At 49.3% G+C, this 21,992-nt stretch overlaps 2 long non-coding RNA genes across 2 annotated transcripts; both read right to left on the bottom strand.

Moving 5' to 3' along the window:
• Positions 1 to 971: 971 nt before the first annotated feature.
• Positions 972 to 2,814, bottom strand: LOC123352522. Its single transcript, XR_006574207.1, has 4 exons — positions 2,497 to 2,814; positions 2,057 to 2,198; positions 1,344 to 1,475; positions 972 to 1,028 (listed from the first exon to the last, which is right to left on the bottom strand). It is a non-coding gene; the product is annotated as an uncharacterized LOC123352522 (long non-coding RNA).
• Positions 2,815 to 13,078: 10,264 nt separating this feature from the next.
• On the bottom strand, positions 13,079 to 14,541 carry LOC123352521. The gene is made up of 3 exons (XR_006574206.1): positions 14,412 to 14,541; positions 13,709 to 13,827; positions 13,079 to 13,125 (listed from the first exon to the last, which is right to left on the bottom strand). It is a non-coding gene; the product is annotated as an uncharacterized LOC123352521 (long non-coding RNA).
• Between the last annotated feature and the right edge of the window lie 7,451 nt (positions 14,542 to 21,992).

Raw genomic sequence — 21,992 nt, 5'->3', positions numbered from 1 at the left:
GTGAATTCAGGGTTCTTATCTACCCAGTGAAAGTTGGCAACTAAGACTCTGGTCTCTTCCCCAGCCTTAATCCAAAAGTGCCCCATACCAAGCAAGGAAGGCAATGGCCTATGAAGAAAATTACAGTGAGTACAGATGAGGAATTCCAAGCACTCACTGCTTACTCACAGCCAGTTAGGCAGAAGGCAGAAACCTGAGGACTGTTGAGGTCTCCTTAGAAGGATGTCCAGGCTGCTCACGTCCACTTCTGCATATTCTCGTCCGGCGAGGGCTCCTGGATGATTCCTCTGCAAACTAATAAAGTCAAGTAAGTACCATCACTACACACAGCACTACTGGTGCATTTAATCTTGCCCTCATCCCTGCCTCCCTCTCCCATCCCATCTACATCCGCTCGACTCGATGAACAGAGACTGAGTCAACATCCACAGACACCGCTCCACTCTAGCGCCCACTGCCCTGCATGATTTTCATCTCCTATTTGTTCATAGCGCCCGAGATCTAGCCTGTGGGGATGCACACCTAGCACTCCTATCCGTGTCCTATGAAGGGAGACAGCACAAGAAGCAGCAAGGACAGAGACAGAGTGAGAGACAGACAGACAGAGTGTGTGTTGGCCAACACATTAGAGGAGAGAGAGAGAGAAAAAAACATGGGAGGGAGTCAAGAAACTCACGAGCTGGAGTCATCCCCCTGGATCCAACCTTCTGCTGCAGAGGACACACCCCTCCTGGCCAGAGAAATGACCAGCCCCTGAAAATGGGGACCTTGTCTCCTTCATAAACACTAGTTAGGAACCTTTTCTTACAAACCCAGACCTTGCTAATGGGGCGTCCCTACCAGGAGCTGAGCCGTGAGCAGAGCAATCACCAAACCAGACACTTATCTCAGTGACAGTGGCCTCTGCTCAACTCCCAGATGGACGGCTCTTGCCTGGCATGAACAATGCTCACAGGCTCGCTGCTCTCACTCACTTTCCATCGCATGAGGGCAGTAGACTCCGACGTGTGACTTCTTTTTCCTTGGTACTAAACCCAGCACAGGGGAGAAAAGCAAAAAAAGAAAATAGCATCTCCGTCTGCAATGTCGCGTAGTCTCTTCATTTTACAGCTCCTGTATCCCATGGTTCTGCCTTCAACCCATCTCCCATTACTACTTTACACCTGCAACTAGAAGGGACCCATTGTAACTGCATCCAAAATAGTCACTTTGCTCAGGAAACTCTTGGCTCTTCCCCCACCTTAATGCCAAAGAGCCTCATGCCCAACGAGGAAGCACACAGCATGTGAAGAAAAGTACAGCAAGAACAGATGAGGAATTCAAAGCACCGACAGCTAACTCACACCCAGTTATGTGGGAAGCAGAAAGCCGAGGACTGTTCGTGTCTGCTCAGAAGGATGTTCAGTTTCCTCATGTCCACATCTGCCAACTTCTCCTCTGGCTACGGCTCCTGGGAAATTCCTCTGGAAATGCATCTGCAAAAGCCAAGCATGAGCCATCACTACACACATCTCTATTGATGCTTGAAATCTTGCCCTCATCCCTGCCTCCCTCTTCCAGCCCATCTACATCTACCCCACTTGATGAACAGAGACCAAGTTAACACTGACAGTCACCCCTCCACTCCCGCTACCTTGCACAATTATCGTCCCCTCCTACTTCATCATGGCCCCCGAGACCTACCCTGTGGGGGTGCACACCGAGCACACGTGCTCGTGTCGTACAAAGGGAGACAGCACAAGGAAAAGCAAGGACAGAAAGAGAAAGGGGATGTGTTGGCCAACCTACTGGAGAAGAGAGAGAGAGAGAAAAAAACACAGGAGGAAGGCAAGCAACTTGCCACCTGGAATCAACCTCCTGGATCCAACTTTTTCTGCAGACGACACAGCGCTTGTGAACAAAGAAATGAGCAGCCCCTGAAAATGGGGACCTTGTCTCCTTCAGAACCACACCTAGTCTGGAATATTTTGTTACAAACCCAGCCCCAGCTAATGGGGCGTTTGTATCTGGATTCAGGTGGGCAGTGAGCAGACCAATCACCAAAACAGATACTTACCTCATTGACAGTGGCGGCTGCTCCACTCCCAGCTGGACGGCTCTTGCCTGGCATCCAAAATGCTTGCAATCTCGTCGCTCTCACTCGCTTTCCGTAACATGAGGTGAGCCGACGCTGACCCTCCACTTCTTTTCTCTTGGTCCTGAACCCAGCACAAGGGGGTGGAGGAGAAACAAACAAGTTAGCATCTCAGTTGGCAACATCACATAAGTTCCTCTCCCATTTACCGCACTCCGGACCTCCACCCATAACCTTTCTTCCGTTACACCTTCAGGAGCACAACTAGAAAGCAGCCTGTTGCACGTACACTCAAAACAGCCACTCTGCACAGGAGACTTGTGCCTTTCCCTCCTCTTAACCCCACAGAGCCATGTACCCGACCAGGAACAAAACTGGAGCGAGAACAGATGAGGAATTCGAAGCACCGACCGCTTACTCACAGCCAGTTATGTGGAAGGCAGAAAGCTGAAGACTGTTAATCTGTGCTTAGAAGGATGTCCAGGATGCCCAGGTCTGCATCTGCTAGTTTCTCCTCCTGCTGCTGCTCCCCGATGATTTCTCTGTAAGTGCAGCAAATAAGCCAAGCAAGAGCCATCGCTACACAAAATACAATTGATGCGTGAAATCTTGCTCTCATCCCTGCCTCCCTCTCCCATCCCATCCACATCAGCCCCACTAGAGCAGAGACTCAGTCAACACCCACAGTCACCGCTCCACTCTAGCGCCCACTGCCCTGCATCATTTCGGTCCCCTACTTGTTCATAGCTCACGAGACCTAGCCTGTGGGGATGCACACCTAACACACCTGCCCGTGTCCTACGAAGGGAGACAGCACAAGGAGAGGCAAGGACAGAGAGAGAGAGAGAGAGAGAGAGAGAGAGAGAGAGACAGACAGACAGACAGACAGAGTGTGTTGGCTAACACATTAGAGGAGAGAGAGAGAAAAACATGGGATGGAGTCAAGAAACTCAACAGCTGGAGTCATCCTCCTCGATCCAACTTTCTGCTGCATAGGACACACTGTGGACAGAGAAAAGACCAGCCCCTGAAAATGGGGACCTTGCCTCCCTCGTAACCACAGCAGGTCAGGAATCTTTTCCTACAAACCGAGCCCCAGCTAATGACAAGTCTCAGCCTGGAGGCAGGTGGGCCGTTACTGAGTCCTCCCCAAACCAGACACTTCTCACTGATGGTGACGGCTGCTCCACTCCCAGATCGACGGCATCGCCATAGCCTGGCATCGACAACACTTGTGGTCTCACGGCTCTTGGTGCTTTCCATCTCACAATAGGGGTGGGCTCTTACCCTTCACTTCTTTCTCCATGGTACTAAGCACAACACAAGAGGGAAAAACAGAAGTTATCGGAATCTGCAGTGTTGTGTAGGTGGTTATTCTACCAGCTCCCATTACACCTTTATAGCTCCATGGAGTCATGAAGAATCCCCTAGCTACCACCTGAGCTGGAACAAGAGCTGTACCAGGGAAAGAATTGTGCCCAAGCCTGGATGGGGTCCAGTCTGAGGAAAAAAAACTTACTGAAGCATCTCTGAGGGTGAGATTATCTGTGTTCAGTTTGATTAGACATAGATTTGCACTTTTTAATTCGCTTGGTGACTCACTTTGTTCTGTCTGTTACTATTTGGAACCACTTAAATCCTACTTTCCGTATTGATAAAATCACTTTTTACTTATTAATTAACCCAGAGTTAACCTGGACGGGGGGCAAACAGCTGTGCATCTCTCTCTATCAGTGTTCTAGAGGATGAGCAATTTATGAGTTTACTCCCTATAAGCTTTATGCAGGGTAAAACAGATTTATTTGTGTTTGTACACCATTGGGAGTTGGGCATCTGAGTGCTAAAGACAAGCACACTTCTGTGAGCTGTTTTCAGGTAAACCTGCTGCTTTGGGGCAAGTAATTCAGACCCTGGGTCTATGTTGGAGCAGATGGGAGTATCTGGCTCAGCAAGAGACGGTGCTAGAGTCCTGAGCTAGCAGGGAAAGCAGGGGCAGAGGTAGACTTGGCACATCAGTTGGCAGCTCCCGGGGTGGGGGGTAATCTGTGATCCAACCCATCACAGGGGCCGTCACTGCCCAAAGTTCTATTGGTGTGTGAGATGCCGCCCTCCCTCTCCCACCCACCATACATCAGCCCCACTTGATGAACAGAGTCAGAGTCAACTCCTACAGTCACCCCCCACCACTACCAATGGAGGATCTAGTACCCATCATGCTTCTCTTCCCCCTCCCAATGCCCCAGTGGGGTGCAGGCTCTCCAGCCCTAGACTGTGAGCATCCACCATTGCCCATGTTCTATGCAAGGAGACAAGGAGAGAGACAGAAAGAGAGCGCGCACATGTTGGCCAACATATGAGAGCAGAGATACACGTACAGGAAGGAGGCAAACTCAGCACCTGTAGTCACCTTCCTGGCTCTCCACAAAGAGTTATCGCACTTTGGGAAGACTCCATAGCACCTGACAATTCCTTGAGAGGGCACAAAGGATTCCCCCGAGCTTATCGTGCCCCCGTAAGATGCTGAGGCCTTTCCTCAGGGGCCCTCCCCATACTCACAAATTCTCTCCACTGACAAGAGTATTTGCAGCCCTCCCTCAATACTGAACTTCAGCAAGTTTCCATTTGCTCTTACTCTGCAGATCATTGTCCGGCTTCCATCCCTAGGGATGGGCTCCAGGTGGCTGCTCCTTCTTTGGTCTCTGCCACAGGTTGGCCGTGTCATGAATAGTTAGTAAAGGGTTAACACATAGTACCTGGTGGGCACCTGACCTGAGGACCAATCAGGGAAGAGAATTTGAAATTCCTAGGAGGGAACTTTTTCCCTCTGTGTGTGTGTGTGTGTGTGTGTGTGTGTATTGTTCTTAGCCGTTTTGGAATTACAAGGGTCCAGACGTTTTAATCAAGTCTTTACCAGCTTCCACCTTTCTGAACTAATTTCTTCTAGTCAAGATAGTGAGTATTAGAAAGATACTTTGTGTCCTCACCTAATAATCCTATGCTTGCAATTCTGTGTGTTTGTTATTGATTATTCTTAATTCTACCTGTATTGTTGTACTGAGAAAGAGAGAGGATTCTCTCCAGAACTTAGCAAGGTTATACCCTATGAGTGTCCAGCTTGGGCTCATAGAGATTCTGTGTTTTCTTGTTTTTCCTTTAATAAATTCTTTCTATAAAGATTTGATTAAATCCCTTCTACTGTGGATAGGGGAAGGGACTAAGACACACTCTCTCGGTGGTGAGACAGTTTATCTCCGGGCAGAGAGGGGAGGGGGAAGGTTTCTCCCTCTGTGAGTTGATCTGTGTTTCCCCAGGGGAAGTCTTTGGAGGGAGACAGGGTGAAAACAAGGGTGTCCCGGCCCACGTATTGACTGAGGTGGTGGCAGCAAAGGGGAGACCTACCCTAGGATTTTGGGGTGGGGGAAGACATGCGGGTCCCCACATTGGAGCCCAACAGTTCCAAGTGGGGGGGAAAACTCTGACATGGTGAGCAACGGTGTTTCGAACCCATTGATAGAAGCACGGGTTTTTTTTTCTACCAAAAGGCAGTTTTGAAGCAGTTTTCAGGGTTAGAAGGAGTTTTTTTCTGCTAGGTTACACTGAGAAAAACTCTTCCCTAGAGGTGTGTCCTTCCTTTGTGATATCAGGTATCACTCAGGATTCCTAAGGTGGGGGGAAGTGCTCGTCAAAGTACATTCCCATCCAGCAGGAAAAACAGGTTTGCGGGGGGGGGAGAGAGAAACTCTCCAGCCAGATTTTTTTTTCCTGGGTCTTTTGAAATGCTCAAAAAGCAGGAGAACACAGATCCCTGAGGGAAATAGACCAGGTTTTTCTCATAGGTATTGAGACAGCAGCTCAGAGAGAGAGGGAGACAGAATTTTTTTTTTTATCTTTCCCTCTTTCTCAGTACAAAACAGTAACATTACACAAACCACAATTTGCTATACAAAGGATTGACTTCTCTTTGTTTAGTCAGGGATAGGCAGGGTTAGAAACTGTAACCCAAGCAACGGAAGCAAGCAAAACAGCACATACCCTGCCTGCATAGGGGTGTGGCCAGCACCAGGACACAGAAACAATGAGTGCCAAGGACGCATCTAAACTGGATGCAAAACAAAGAGAACTGGACTTAAAACAACAAGATTTAAATATTAAACTCCAGGAGCTGGAGATGAAAGACAAAATCAAACAGGCTGAGCACAAGAGAGAAATGGAGAAAATACAAGCCAAAGAGGCTGAGCACAAAAGACAAATGGAGTTGAAAGACAAAGAACTGGAATTAGAAAGGCTTAAGCAGAATCACCCAACCAATCCACTCCCTCTTCAACCTACTGATCAATCTTCTCGGAGAAAATTTCCCGCCTACAGGGTAGGTGAGGATGTTGAGGCCTTCTTAGAAAACTTTGAAAGGGCCTGTCTGGGATACCGTCTTCCTGAAACAGAATACATGGTAGAGCTGAGGCCACAGCTCTGCGGACAATTAGCCCTGGTGGCAGCTGAAATGCCTAGGGACCAAATGAATGACTTTCAACTATTCCTAACCAAGGCCAGATTCAGAATGGGCATCACCCCTGATCACGCCCGTCAGCGGTTCAGAGACCAGAAATGGAAACCAGAGATGTCATTTCCACAGCACGCTGCTTACCTTGAAAAACACTATTTGTCCTGGATAACAGGATCCAAGGTTAAGGACATAGACGACTTACACCTCCTGATATTGATGGAACAGTTCCTAGATGGTGTTCCGGAGAACATTAGACGCTACATACAAGATGGTAAACCAAAATCTCTCACTAAGGCAGGGGAGATTGGAGCCAGATGGATGGCATCGGTAGACAACACGAAAGCTACTGCCAAGGGGAGCGAATCCCACAAGGTACCCACCGAGACTAAACCCTACCATCGAGGGCCAATCAAGCCCACACCTACAACCCAAGGACAGTCACACCCTACCTCTTCTTCTACCCCACCAGTCTCCAGTAGACCAAAAACAAACCGGTGACCCATCAAGTGGGCGATGTTTTCGATGCAATGAATTGTGCCATATCAAAGCCAAATGCCCAAAGAACCTAAACCGAGTGCAACTCCTTGCACCTTCACACCAAGGAAAGCCGGACATAGATGTATCTCAAATACCCTTAGAACATAGAGAAACTTTGAGAGTGGACGGAAAGGAGATCATCGCATGGAGAGACACTACATCACATGTGTCAGCTATCCACCGAACCTTCGTGGATCCCACATTCATCAACCAGAAAACCAAAGTGACAATTCGCCCCTTCATGTCGAAACCTGTAACATTACCTACAGTACGTTTACCTGTCCAGTACAAGGGCTGGTCAGGGAAGTGGACTTTTGCTGTCTATGACAACCATTCGATTCCCATGCTACTGGGGAACGACTTGGCCCGACACGTTGAACAGCCAAAAACAGAGGGAGTGGTTACACGCAGCCAAGCCAGACGAGCTGCCGGACCCATCCCTGTTCCTGAGCCATCCACCGAGACCCCGTCTGTGTTACCAGAAAGGGTGGAGCCGGCTCCCATACCAACAACTACAACAGCCATAATACAGCCAGTCCCAGAACCGGAACTGGAAGAGCAACCAGCGCTTACAACACCACCGCCAGAGGGTGACAACGGGCCTGAACTGGAAAAACCAGCAGACAACCCTACCCTAGAGGCTCAGCCGGAGCCTGAAATATCACCTTGTGCACCAGCGGAGAGTGGTTCACGGTCAACGGAAACAACCTCATCACCTACATCGCTTCCAGAGGAACTGGTGTCTCCCGCCTCAAGGGAACAGTTCCAAGCAGAGCAGGAAGCCGATGACAGCCTCAAGAAAGCATGGGCGGCGGCACGCAGCAACCCACCGCCTCTCAGCTCTACTAACCGATCCCGGTTCATTGTGGAGCAAGGACTGTTATACAAGGAATTTCTTTCTGGTGGACACCAGGAGGGCTGGCATCCTCAAAAACGGTTGCTAGTTCCGACCAAGTACCGGGAAAAGCTCTTAAGCTTAGCCCATGATCACCCTAGTGGACATTCTGGGGTGAAGCGAAGCAAAGACAGGTTGGGAAGGTCCTTTGACTGGGAGGGGATGGGCAAGGCGGTAGCCACTTACGTCCGGTCTTGTAAGGTATGCCAAACGATAGGAAAACCCCAAGACCAGGTCAAGGCCCCTCTCCAACCACTTCCCATAATGGAGGTCCCATTTCAGCGAGTAGCTGTGGATATTATGGGTCCTTTCCCAAAGAAGACCCCCAGAGGAAAGCAGTACATACTGACTTTTGTGGACTTTGCTACCAGATGGCCGGAAGCAGTAGCTCTAGGCAACACCAGGGCTAAAACTGTGTGCCAGGCCTTAACTGACATTTTTACCAGGGTGGGTTGGCCCTCGGAAATTCTTACAGATTCGGGAACAAATTTCCTATCAGGGACCATGAAAGACCTGTGGGAAACTCATGGGGTGCATCACTTGGTGGCCACCCCGTACCATCACCAAACTAATGGCCTAGTGGAAAGGTTTAATGGAACTTTGGGGGCCATGATCCGTAAATTCGTAAATGAACATTCCAATAATTGGGATCTAGTGTTACAGCACCGATCTCTCATCTGACCAATCTCAGTACGACTGAAAAGAGAAAGAGAGAACACTTGTAAGCTAGGTCACCACTTGTGCATGGAAGAACAACGGACACAAGTCACTGGCTGCTGCTCCCTCCTTCTTTATTCTTCTTCAGCTTACCCAGGGCCTAAAATACTCACCACTCCTAAGGAGCTACAGCCCTCCAGGAAAAGGATAATCCCAGACCACTGCCAGCCACAGGCAGAGCTGGACCTTCCCCAGGACCCATCCCATGGATAGGAGAAGCATCTCTCTGCTCTCCACAAGGCACCTCACTCTGCAGATACTGGATAGAAAAATATCATTTCACAAAAACACACACCTGCTCCTCCAATATTACAAGAGAGCTCCTCGGCTCCACTGCAAAGCGAAACAGCTAGATTGTACAGGTCTGCTTCCTGCAGATGCTCCGCTGTCCTGGAGCAGCCCTCCGCAAGAACAGCAAACCACCTATGGAAGAGCCATCACTGACAAAAACACTACAGGTGCACAAGACCTTCCAGTACCTGCCTCCACTCTCGCACCCACTACCCTGCATGATTTTCGACCCTCCTACTTCTTCATGGCTCCCGAGACCTAGCCTGTGGGGATCCACCCCTACCCGTGTCCTATAAAGGGAGAAAGCACAGGGAGAGGCAAGGACACAGACAGAGAGAAAGAGAGTGTGTGTTGGCCAACACAGTACAGAAAAGAGAGAGAGAAAGAGAGAGAGAGGGAGGGAGAGAAACACAGGAGGAGGGGAAGGAACTCGCCAGCTCGAGGCATCCTCCTGGATCCAACCTTCTCTTGCGGAGGACATACTGCTTGTGGATTGAAAAATGAGCAGCCCCTGAAAACGGGAACCTTGTCTCCCTCATATCCACAGCTAGTCAGGAACCTGTTCTTACAAACCCAGCCCCAGCTAATAGGGTGTGTCTACCTGGAGTCAGATCGGCTGTGAGCAGAACCCTCAGCAAAACAGACACTTATCTCAGTGACAGTAGCATCTCCTCGGCTCCCAGATGGACGGCTCTCACTCACTTGCCATTGCATGAGGGCAGTAGACTGACGTGTGACTTTTTTTTCCTTGGTACTAAACCCAGCAGAGGGGAGAAAAAGAAAAAAAAACTAACATCTCGGTCTGCAATGTCGCGTAGTCTCTTCATTTCACATCTCCTGTATCCCACAGCTCCGCCCTCAAACCATCTCCCGTTACTACTTTACACCTGCAACTAGACAGGACCCATTGTAACTGCACCCAAAATGGTCACTTTGCTCAGGAGACTCCTGTCCCTTCCCCAGCCTTAATACCACTGTGCCCGGTACCGAACGAGGAAGCACATGGCCTGTGAAGAAAACTACAGCAAGTATAGATAAGGAATTGAAAGCACTGACCACTTACTCACAGGTAGTTGTTCAGAAGGCAGAAAGCTGAGGACTGTTCATGTCTCCTTAGAAGGATGTCCAGGCTGCTCAGATCCACTTCTGCCAGTTTCTCCTTGGGCTGGGGCTCCTGGACAATTCCTCTGCAAGCGCAGCTGCAAAAAGCCAAGCATGAGCCATAACTACACACAGCTCTATTGGTGCTTGAAATCTTGGCCTCATCCCTGCCTCCCTCTTCCATCCCATCTACATCGGCCCCACTCGACAAACAGAGACCGAGTTAACACCAACAGTCACCACTCCACTTTAGCGCCTACTGCCCAACATGGTTTTTGTCCCCTCCTACTACTCCAGGGCTTCCAAGACCTAACCTGTGGGGATGCACACCTACCCATGTCCTAAGAAGGAAGACAGCATAAGGAAAGGCAAGGATAGAGAGAGGGTGTGTGTTGGCCAACATACTAGAGAACAGAGAGAGAGAGAGAGAGAGAAACACAGGAGGAACGCAAGCAACTCTCCACCTGCAGCCATTCTCCTGGATCTAACCTTCTGCTGCAGAGGACACACTGCTCCTGGCCAGAGAACTGACCAGCCCCTGAAAATGGGGACCTTGTCTCCCTCATAACCACTAGTCGGGAACCTTTTCCTACAAACCCAGCCCCAGCTAACGGAGCATCGCTACCAGAAGCAAGGGGGCCATGAGCAGAGCAATCACCAAAACAGACACTTATCATTGAGAGTAGAAGCTGTTCCACTCCCAGCTGGACAGCTTTTCCGTAGCATCAACAGCTCTCGCGGTCCGATCACTTTTGCTCACTTTCCAACGTATGAAGGGAGTAGACTCTGATGCCTGATTTCTTTTCCCTTGGTACTAAAGCCAGCACAAGGGGAAAAAATAAGTTACCATCTAAGCAGGCAACGTCGCGCTAGCTCTTCTTTTCACCTCTCCCACACGGCGGCGCTCCACCCTCAACACTCTTCCCATGACACCCTTAGCATTTCAGCCAAAAAGCAGCCCTTGCAACAGCACCCGACAGTCACTCTGAACAGCAGACTCTGGCCACTCCCCAGCCTTAATACCACAGAGTCCTATACTCAACGAGGAAGCACACGGCCTGTGAACAATACTAGAGCAAGTAAAGATGAGGAATTAAAAGTATCAGTTTTAAACAAACAATTTAATACTGTAACCAGTAATGATGATGGTTGAGGTGGTGCAGTCAGAGGGTGGGATATTTCCCAGGGAATGCCTTACTGCTAAGTGATGAACTAGCACTCAGCTGAGCCCTCAAGGGTTAACGCATTGTTGTTAATGTAACCTCACACTCTACAAGGCAGCACGAATGGAGGGAGGGAGGGGAGACAGCATGGCAGAGAGAGACAGAGACACACCCTGTGTGTGGGGGGGGGCGGGGAGAGCAAGAGATGCACATTGCCCCTTCAAGTGCGCTGACACCACTTTAAGGACATTGCCTTTTTAAGTAGGTCAGGAAGTTGAGACAGCAGCTACGGGCAGCAGGCTCTCTCCACCCTGAGCCTTGTCCTGTCCCCACCCTGCTCTAGATGGAGAAGGGATAAGTGGGGGGCAGGAGTAGGGGGAGGGGGACACCCTGACATTAGCCCCCCTTTCCCCTCTCCCCTGCACAGCAAGCAGGAGGCTCCAGGTAGCAGCTCCAAGGCAGAGGGCAGGAGCAGCACATGGCAGTGGGGGGGAGGGACAGCTGAACTGCCGGCAATTGATAGCCTGCTGGGTGGCTGCCGCACAGGGAACTTAGGGGGGCGGGGAGCTGATGGGGGGCTGCCGGTCCACCCTGGTTCCAAGCCCCCACCAGCGAGCTGAAATGGGCTGCTCTTCCTGCAAGAACTTGATAAACCAGGCAGCTGCCAAGCAACGTTATAAGGGAGCATTGCGCAATGTTACCCAAGCATGTTCCCTAATTGATCAGCAATGTAACAACGTTAACCGGGGCCACTTTAAGTGAGGAGGTCAGTGCTTTGAATACAGTATCGCTTACTCACAGCCAGTTATGTGCAAGGCAGAAAGCTGAGGACTGTTAATCTCTGCTTAGAAGAATGCCCAAGCTGCTCAGGTCCACGTCTGCCACCTTCTCCTTCGGCTGCTGCTCCTCCATGATTCCTCTAGAAGCGCAGCTGCAAAAACCAAGCATGAGACATCACTACATACAGCTCTATTGGTGCGTGAAATCCACTCAATGAATACAGACCGAGTAAACACTGAGTCACCGCTCCACTCTCGCACCCACTGTCCAGCATGATTTTCATCCCCTCCTACTTCTTCATGGCTCCCGAGACCTAGCCTATGGGGATGCACAGCTAGCACCACTGCCCATGTCCTATGAAGGGAAACAGCACAAGGAGAGGCAAGGACAGAGAGAGATAGACACAGGGAGAGAGTGTTGGCCAACACATTAGAAGAGAGAGGAAAAAAAAAAACACACAGGAGGAAGGCAAGAAACTGGAGTCATCCCCTTGGATTGAACCTACTGCTAGCAGGGCTGGCTCCAGGGGTTTGGTCGCCACAAGCAGCCAAAAAAAAAAAAAAAAGCAAAAAAAAAGCCGCGATCGCGATCTGTGGCAATTCAGCGGGAGGTCCTTCGCTCCTAGTAAGGGACCCTTCGCCGAATTGCCGCCGAATACCTCAAAGTGCCGCCCTGCTCAGGAGTTGCCGCCCCAAGCACCTGCTTGATAAGCTGGTGCCTGGAGCCAGCCCTGACTGCTAGAGAGGACACACCATTTATGGACAGAGAAATGAGCAACCCCTGAAATGGGGACCTTGCCTCCTTCCTAACCACAGCTACTCAGGAACCTTTTCCTACAAACTGAGCCCCAGCTAACGAGAAGTCCCAGCCTGGAAGCAGGTGGGCCGTTAGCAAAGTCTTCACCGAACCAGACACTTATCTCACTGATGGTGATGTCTGCTCCACTCCCAGCTCGATGGCATCTGTATAGCCTGGCATCAACAACGCTCACTGTCTCACGGCTCTTGTGAACTTTACACCTCAAAACGGGGGTGGGCTCTTACCCTTGACTTCTTTGTCTGTGGTACTAAGCACAAGAGAGAAAAACAAAAGTTATCATCGGAATCTGCAATGTTGTGTAGGTTCTTCTTCTCTCATCTCCCATTACACCTTTATAGATACAATTAAAAAGCACACAATGCACACACAAACTGTGGAACTCCTTGCCAGAGAATGCTAGCTTAAGCTTAATGGGGTTCAAAAAAGAACTATGTAAATTCATGGAGGAGAGGTCCATCGACAGCTATTAGTAAGGATGGGCAGGGATGGTGTCCATAGCCTCTGTTTGCCAGAAGCTGGGAATGGGCAACAGGAGATGGATCACTCGGTGATTCCCTGTTCTGTTCATTCCCTCTGACCAAAGCCACTGTCGGAAGGGAGGATACTGGACTACATGCACCTTTCGTCTGACCCAGTATTGTTATTTTTACATTTGTATGTTAAGCAGCACCTTGCACCTGCATCCAAGAGAGTCACTGTGAAGAGGAGACTATTGTCCCTTCCCCTGGTCTTAATCCCACAGGGCCCCATGGCCAACAAGGAGGTTCATGGCTTCCGAGGAAAACTAGAGTGGTACAGATGAGGAATAGAGGCCGTAATTGTTCACTCACAGCCAGTCATGGAGAAGGCAGAAAGCTGAGGACTCTTCATCTCTGCTTACAAGGATGTCCAGGCTGCTCAGGTTCACTTCTTCCAGTTTCTCCGCTGTCTGGGCTCCTGGACGATCCCTCTGCAAACACAGCATGTAACCCAAGTAGGAGCCATCACTGCGCAAAGTTCTATTGGTGTCTGAGATACCGCCCTCCCTCTCCCATCCACTCTACATCAGCCCCACTTGATGAACAGAGTCAGAGTCAACTCCCACAGTCACCCCGGCCACTACCAATGGAGAATCTAGTACCCATCATGCTTCTCTTCTCCCTCCCAATGCCTCAGTGTGATGCATGCTCACAGGCTTGGTCTGGAGAGCCTGCGAGCATGCACCACTGCCCATGTTCTATGCAAGAAGACAGTACAAGGAGAGACGTTTTGGAGCATGAGCTTTCGTGGGTGAATACCCACTTCGTCAGATGCATCCGACGAAGTGGGTATTCACCCACGAAAGCTCATGCTCCAAAACGTCTGTTAGTCTATAAGGTGCCACAGGACTCTTTGCTGTTTTTACAGATCCAGACTAACACGGCTACCCCTCTGGTACTTGACTACAAGGAGAGAAAGAGAGAGTGTGAGCATACTGGCCAACATATTAGAGCTTAGAGAGAGACACATAAACACACACATAGGAAGAAGGACCAACTCAGCATCTGTACTCACCTTCCTGGTTGCAGGCCACTGCTCAGAAGAACCCGCTCCTCTCTGTCCTGGAAGATCAGCAGCTTAGAAGATAGGGAAATTCTCCTCCTGCACCCACAACAAGGAGGAAAACTTTTATAAGAAACCAAACCCACCTAAAGGGATGCAGCCATCTGTACTCAGCCTCTACCCTGCATTTATCTTGGGCTTTAGCCGTGCCCCTAAAAGTCGTGAAGTGTAGTTATGCAGGAGAGAGAAAGCTGAGGACTGTTCATGTCTTTTTAGAAGGATGTCCAGGCTGCTCACGTCCACTTCTGCCAGTTTCTCCCCGGGCTGGGGCTCCTGAAGAACAATTCCTGTGCAAGTGCACCTATAAAAGCCAAGCATGAGCCATCACAACACAAAGCTCTATTGGTGCTTGAAATCTTGCCCGCATCCCTGCTTCCCTCTTCCATCCCATCCACATCATCTCCACTCGAACAGAGACAATCAACATCCGCAGTCACTGCTCCACTCTAGTGCCCACTACGCTGCATGATTTTCATCCCCTCCTACTTCTTCATAGCTCCTGAGACCTAGGCTGTGGTGATACACATCTAGCACTCCTGCCCGTGTCCTATGAAGGGAGACAGCACGAGGAGCGAGAGCAAGAGCGAGAGGATGTGTGTTGGCCAACACAGTAGAGTAGAGAAGAGAAAGAGAAACACAGGAGGAAGGCAAGCAACTCACCCCCTGGAGTCATCCTCATGGATCTAACCTTCTCCTGCGGAGGACACACCGATCCTGGCCAGAGAACTGAGCAGCCTCTGAAAATGGGGACCTGGTCTCCCTCATAACCACTAGTCAGGAACCTTTTCCTACAAACCCAGCCCTAGCTAACTGGGTGTCTATACCAGGAGTCAGCTGGGGCGTGAACAGAACCCTCAGCAAAACAGACACTTATCTCAGTGACAGTGGGGTCTGCTCAGCTCCCAGATGAATGACTCTTGCCTGGCATGAACACTGCTCGCAGTCTCATCCCTCTCGCTCGCTTTCCATCGCATGAGGGCAGTAGAATCTAACGTGTGATTTTTTTTCCTCAGCACTAAACCCAGCACAGAGGAGAAGAACAAAGTAAATTAGCATCTCTGTCTGCAATGTCGAGTAGTCTCTTAATTTCACAGCTCCTGTGTCCCATGGCTCCACCCTCAACTACTTTACACCCGCAACTAGAAGGGACCCATTGTAACTGCACCCAAAATAGTCACTTTGCTCAATAGACTCTTGTCCCTTCCCCAGCCTTAATCCCAAAGAGCCTAAACCCAACTGTGACCAAGTGGGAATGTTCTGAATGTTTTCTCTGAATACTGTGTGGGTGCCTCAATTTCCCCTACGCCTTTCTTAAATATCTAGGTGTGGGGGATCAGGGTGTATGATTTTTGCAAAGCTTAGAGGGCCCCTGTGATACTGTCTGCATAGAGAATGGCCGGCACTCTCTCCTGGCAACTAACGGCCTGGGCCCCTCCTCTGCAAAGGGGCCAACTGAAGGTGTCAGAGAACAAAGAGATCCGGTGACCTCCTGGCCCAGGAAAGGGAGAAAGGCCAGACAGGAGGGGCTGGAGAGTCTCCGATTGGAGCTGGCTGGGAAAATGGAAGGGAGCCCAGACGGGGCTCTGGCCTCCCCCCGCCCACCACCACCCCAAGATGGACCTAACTGAGGGGGTCCTGTTATCTGTATCTGCAAGACCTGTCTTGGACTGTGTTCCTGTCATCTAAATAAGCCTTCTGTTTTACTGGCTGGCTGAGAGTCTTCATGAATGGCAGGAAGCCGGGGGTGCAGGGCCTTGTCTCCACCAAACTCCATGACACCAATGAGGAAGCCCACGGCCTGAGAAGAAAACTACAGCGAGTACAGATAAGAAATTGAAAGCACTGACCTCTTACTCACAGCCAGTTATGAACAGTCCTCAGCTTTCTGCATTCTGAATGTCTCCTTAGAAGGATATCCAAGCTTCTCAGATCCACCTCCTCCAGTTTCTGCTCCGTCTGGGACTCCTGGACAATTCCTCTGCAAGCGCAGCTGCAAAAGCCAAGCATGAGCCATCACTACACAAAGCTCTACTGGTGCTTGAAATCCTGCCCTCATCCCTGTCTCCCTCTTCCATCCCATCTACATCGGCAACACTCAATGAACAGAGACCAAGTTAACACCAACAGTAACTACTCCACTTTAGCACCCACTGCCCCACATGATTTTCGTCTCCTCCTACTTCTTCACTGCTCCTGAAACACAGCCTGTGGGGTGCACACCTAGTACGCGTGCCCGTGTGCTATGAAGGGAGATAGCACAAGGAAAGGCAAGGACACAGAGAGAGAGAGAGAGAGCCAACATACTAGAGGGGGAAGAGAGAGAGAGAGAGAGAAACACGGGAGGAAGGCAAGCAATTTGCCACCTAGAGTCATCCTCCTGGATCTAGCCTTCTGCTGCAGATGATACACCGCTCCTGGCCAGAGAACACCTTTAGCATTACAATAAAAAAGCAGCCCTTGCACCTGACATAGTCACTCTGGCCCCTCCCCAGCATGAATCCCACAAAGCCCCATACCCAAAGACGAAGCACACGGCCCGTGAAGGATACTACAGCGAGTACAGATGAGAAATTGAAAGGACTGACCATTTACTCACAGCCAGTTATGCAGAAGGCAGAAAGATGACCACTATTCATGTCTCCTTAGAAGGATGTCCAGGCTGCTCAGGTCCACTTCTGCATATTCTTGCCCATCGAGGGCTCCTGGATGATTCCTCTTCAAACTAATAAAGTCAAGCAAGTACCATCACTACACAGAGCTCTACTGGTGCATTTAATCTTGCCCTCATCCCTGCCTCCATCTCCCATCCCATCCATATCCGCCTGACTCGATGAACAGACTGAGTCAACATCCACAGACACTGCGCCACTCTAGCGCCCACTGCCCTGCATGATTTTCAACCCCTCCTACTTGTTCATAGCTCCCGAGACCTAGCCTGTGGGGATGCACACCTAGCACGCCTGCCCGTGTGCTATGAAGGGAGACGGGATAAGGAGAGGCAAGGACAGAGACAGAGAGAGAAAGAGAGTGTTGGCCAACATACTAGAGAAGAGACAGACAGAGAAATATGGGAGGAAGGCAAGCAACTCGTCACCTGGAGTCATCCCGCTGGATCTCACCTTCTGATGCAGAGGACACACCGCTACTGGCCAGAGAACTGAGCAGCCCCTGAAAATGGGGACCTGGTCTCCCCATAAACACAGCTAGTGAAAAACACTTTTTTACAAACACAGCCCCAGCAAATGGAGCGTCCCTACCAGGAGCAAGGTGGGCCGTGAGCAGAGCAATCACCAAAACAGACAGTTCTCATTGAGAGTGGCGACTGTTCCACTCCCAGTAGGACGTCTTTTCCTTGGCATCAGTAGTTCTTGAAGTCCCATCGCTCTCGCTCGCTTTCCATGACATGAAGGCAGTAGACTCTGACACGTGACTTCTTTTCCCTTGGTACTAAACCCAGCACGAGGGGAAAAAACAAGTAAGTTACCATCTCAGTGGGCAATGTTGGGGAGGCTCTATTTTTCGCCTCTCCCACACAGTGAGGCTCTGCCCTGAACCCTCATCCCATCACACCTTTAGGACTACAAGTAGAAAGCAACCCTTGGAATGACACCTTAAAGTCACTCTGCACAGCACACTCTGGTCACACACACCAAACCTGTGGGGAAAAGCATGTTTTTGGCTTTTAACTTATTGCTTCTTGTAGCTTGTTGCTTCCAGCAAGCAGAGGCAAAGGGGGGCGAGAGTCAGGGGTGCACAGCGGGCCCACCACAGTCCCAGACTGCCGACGCCAGGAGAGATCTAGAGACTCTGGTCCTGTCAAGCCTTAATCACACAGAGCCCCATAGACAATGAGGAAGCAAACAGAGTGTGAAGAAAATTGCAGTGAGTACAGATGAGGAATTCCAAGCCCTGACCTCTTACTCACAGGCAGTTATGTGGGAGGCAGAAAGCTGAGGACTGTTGATCTCCACTTAAGAGGATTTCCAGGCGGCTCAGGTCCACTTCTGCCAATTTCTCCTCCAGCTGCTGCATCCAGATTCCTCTGCAAACGCAGTAAGTAACCCAAGAAAAAGCCATCACTACACAAAAATCAACTGGTGCATGAAATCTTGCCCTCATCTCTACCTCCCCGTCCCATGCCATCCACATCAGCCCCACTAGAGCAGAGACTCAGTCAACACCCACAGTCACTGCTCCACTCTAGCGCCCACTGCCCTGCATCATTTCGATCCCCTCCTACTTGTTCATCGCTCCCAAGACCTAGCCTGTGGGGACGCACAGCTACCACACCTGCCCATGTCCTACGAAAGGAGACAGGACAAGGAGAGGCAAGGACAGAGAGAGAGAGACAGACAGACAGAGAGTGTGTTGGCCAACACATTAGAGGAGAGAGAGAGAAAAACGTGGGAGGAAGTCAAGAAACTCACCAGCTGGAGTCATCCCCCTGGATCCAACCTTCTGCTGCAGAAAACACACTGCTTGTGGACAGAGAAATGACCAGCCCCTGAAAATGGGGACCTTGTCTCCCTCGTAACTACAGCTATTCAGGTACCTTTTCCTACAAACTCAGCCCCAGCTAACGACAAGTCCTGGCCTAGAGGCAGGTGGGCCGTTAAACAGAGTCCTCCCCAAACCAGACACTTATCTCACTGATGGTGACATATGCTCCACTCCCAGCTTCATGACATCTGCATAGCCTGGAATCAACAACACTCACTGTCTCACGGCTTTTGGGCGCCTTCCATCTCACAATTGGGGTGGGCTCTTACCCTTCACTTCTTTCTCCGTGGTACTAAGCACAACACAAGAGGGAAAAACAGAAGTTATCATCGGAATCTGCAGTGTTGTGTAGGTGGTTCTTCTCCCATCTCCCATTACAACCCTAAAGCTTGAACCCTAAATTAGCCCCCATCATATTGTACGTATAGTTGGGGTTATTTTTTCCATTGTGCATTATTTTACATTTATCCACATTAAATTTCATTTGCCATTTTGTTGCCCAATCACTTAGTTTTGTGAGATCTTTTTGAAGTTCTTCACAGTCTGCGTTGGTCTTAACTATCTTGAGCAGTTTAGTATCATCTGCAAACTTTGCCACCTCGCTGTTTAACCCTTTCTCCAGATCATTTATGAATAAGTTGAATAGGATTGGTCCTAGGACTGACCCTTGGGGAACACCTCTAGTTACCCCTCTCCATTCTGAAAATTTACCATTTATTCTTACCCTTTGTTCCCTGTCTTTTAACCAGTTCTCAATCCATGAAAGGATCTTCTCTCTTATCCCATGGCAACTTAATTTATGTAAGAGCCTTTGGTGAGGGACCTTGTCAAAGGCTTTCTGAAAATCTAAGTACACTGTGTCCACTGGATCCCCCTTGTCCACATGTTTGTTGACCTCTTCAAAGAACTCTAATAGATTAGTAAGACATGATTTCCCTTTGCAGAAACCATGTTGACGTGGCCAGTTCTCTGAAGACATCCCTGCAGTGTGCAGTGGCAGTCAAAAATGCAAACAGGATGTTAGGAATCAGTAAAAAAGGGATAGAGAATAAGACGGAGAATATCTTATTGCCTTTATATAAATCCATGGTATGCCCACATCTTGAATACTGCGTACAGATGTAATCTCATCTCAAAAAAGTTATACTGGCATTAGAAAAGGTTCAGAGAAGGGCAACTAAAATGATTAGGGGTTTGAAATGGGTACCATATGAGGAGAGATTAAAGAGGCTAGGACCTTTCAGCTTGGAAAAGAGAAGACTAAGGGGGGATGTGATAGAGATATATAAAATGAGTGGTGTGGAGAAAGTGAATAAGGAAGTTATTTACTTGTTCCCATAATATAAGCACTAGGGGCCACCAAATGAAATTAATGGGCAGCAGGTTTAAAACAAATAAAAGGAAGTTCTTCACACAGTGCACAGTCAACCTGTGGAACTCCTTGCCTGAGGAGGTTGTGAAGGCTAGGACTATAACAGAGTTTAAAGGAGAATTAGATAAATTCATGGCGGTTAAGTCCATTAATGGCTATTAGCCAGGATGGGTAAAGAATGGTGTCCCTAGCTTCTGTCTGTCAGAGGGTGGAGATGGATGGCAGGAGAGAGAGAGATCACTTGATCATTACCTGTTCGGTTCACTCCCTCTGGGGCACCTGGCATTGGCCACTGTCGGTAGACAGGATACTGGGTTAGATGGACCTTTGGTCTGACCCAATATGGCCATTCTCATGTTCTTATGTAGTTGAAGTCTGTTATCAAATCCCTCCTCACTCTTCTCTTCTGTAGACTAAATAACCCCAGTTCCTTCAGCCTCTCTGCCTAAGTCATGTGCCCCAGCCCCCTAATTATTTTCATTGCCCTCCGCTGGACTCTCTCCCTTTGTCCACATCCCTTCTGTAGGGGAGGGACCAAAACTGGACATAATACTCCTGGTGTGGCCTCCCCAGTGCTGAATAGAGGGGAATAATCACTTCCCTCAATCTGCCGGCAATGCTCCTACTAATACAGCCCAATATGCTGTTGGCCTTCTTGGCAACGAGGGCACACTGCTGACTCATATCCAGCTTCTTGTCCACTGTAATCCCCACGTCCTTTTCTGCAGAACTTCTGCTTAGCCAGTTGGTCCTCAGCCTGTAGCGGTGCATGGGGTTCTTCCTTCCTAAGTACAGGACTCTTCACTTGTCCAACAAAACTACTTGAAATTAAAACCAGCTGTTAAAACTGCCAAAACAGCTGGGTTAGTTTGTTCCAAAGATGTGGGTGGCAGACAGGTGGAACTCAGACGTTCCCTTCCTCACCCGAACAGAAAAGTGACAGGTTTCAGAGTGGTAGCCGTGTTAGTCTGTAAGAGCAAAACCAATGATGAGTCCTTGTGGCACCTTAGAGACTAAAAACTTTATTTGGGTATAAGCTTTCGTGGGCTAAAACCCATGCGTCTGATTAAATGGGTTTTAGCCCATGAGAGCATATATCCAAATAAATTAGTTAGTCTCTAAGATGCCACAAGGACTCCTTGTTGTTCCAACAGAAAAGTAGTTGCCATAAAAAAAAAACCCTCAACTAGCTAATGTGTCTTGAAAAATTGTAAAAGCCTAAATGGCTTTGCTTGGACAGTGTTCAGTGTCAGAAGGGTGTAGGTTTGCCCTTGCAAGAATGCAAAGGGAAGCCACTGGGAGGAGACTGGCAGCCTTCCGCAAGGAAAAAAAACCTGTTTTTCTAGAAACTGGTCACTGCTGTTAAAGTTAAACACCAGGTGTTCCAAATAAAATGCTTTGGCACATCTCCTAGGTATTGTGCTGGGATTTGATTTGCCCACTTCCAGCTTCTCTTTCTGTGTTGAGTAATGATCACACTTCAGCTTGAATAATTAATTCTGGGGTAAATTTAAGCAACTGACAGATAACTGGCAGGATCTCTAATGGCAAAAAAAAAATAAAAAAAATTCTGAAAGCTTATTGGAGGACTGAACAATACTTCCTTGAGCCTTTTGCTCCAGAAGGCATTTGTGACATACGCTTGGTCTCAGGGGATTATT

This window comes from Mauremys mutica, chromosome 18, assembly GCF_020497125.1.
Source record: "Mauremys mutica isolate MM-2020 ecotype Southern chromosome 18, ASM2049712v1, whole genome shotgun sequence".
NCBI classification, from domain to species: Eukaryota; Metazoa; Chordata; order Testudines; family Geoemydidae; genus Mauremys; species Mauremys mutica.
Note: the sequence above shows the minus strand (reverse complement) of the source record. Positions and strands in the feature narration are given on the sequence as shown.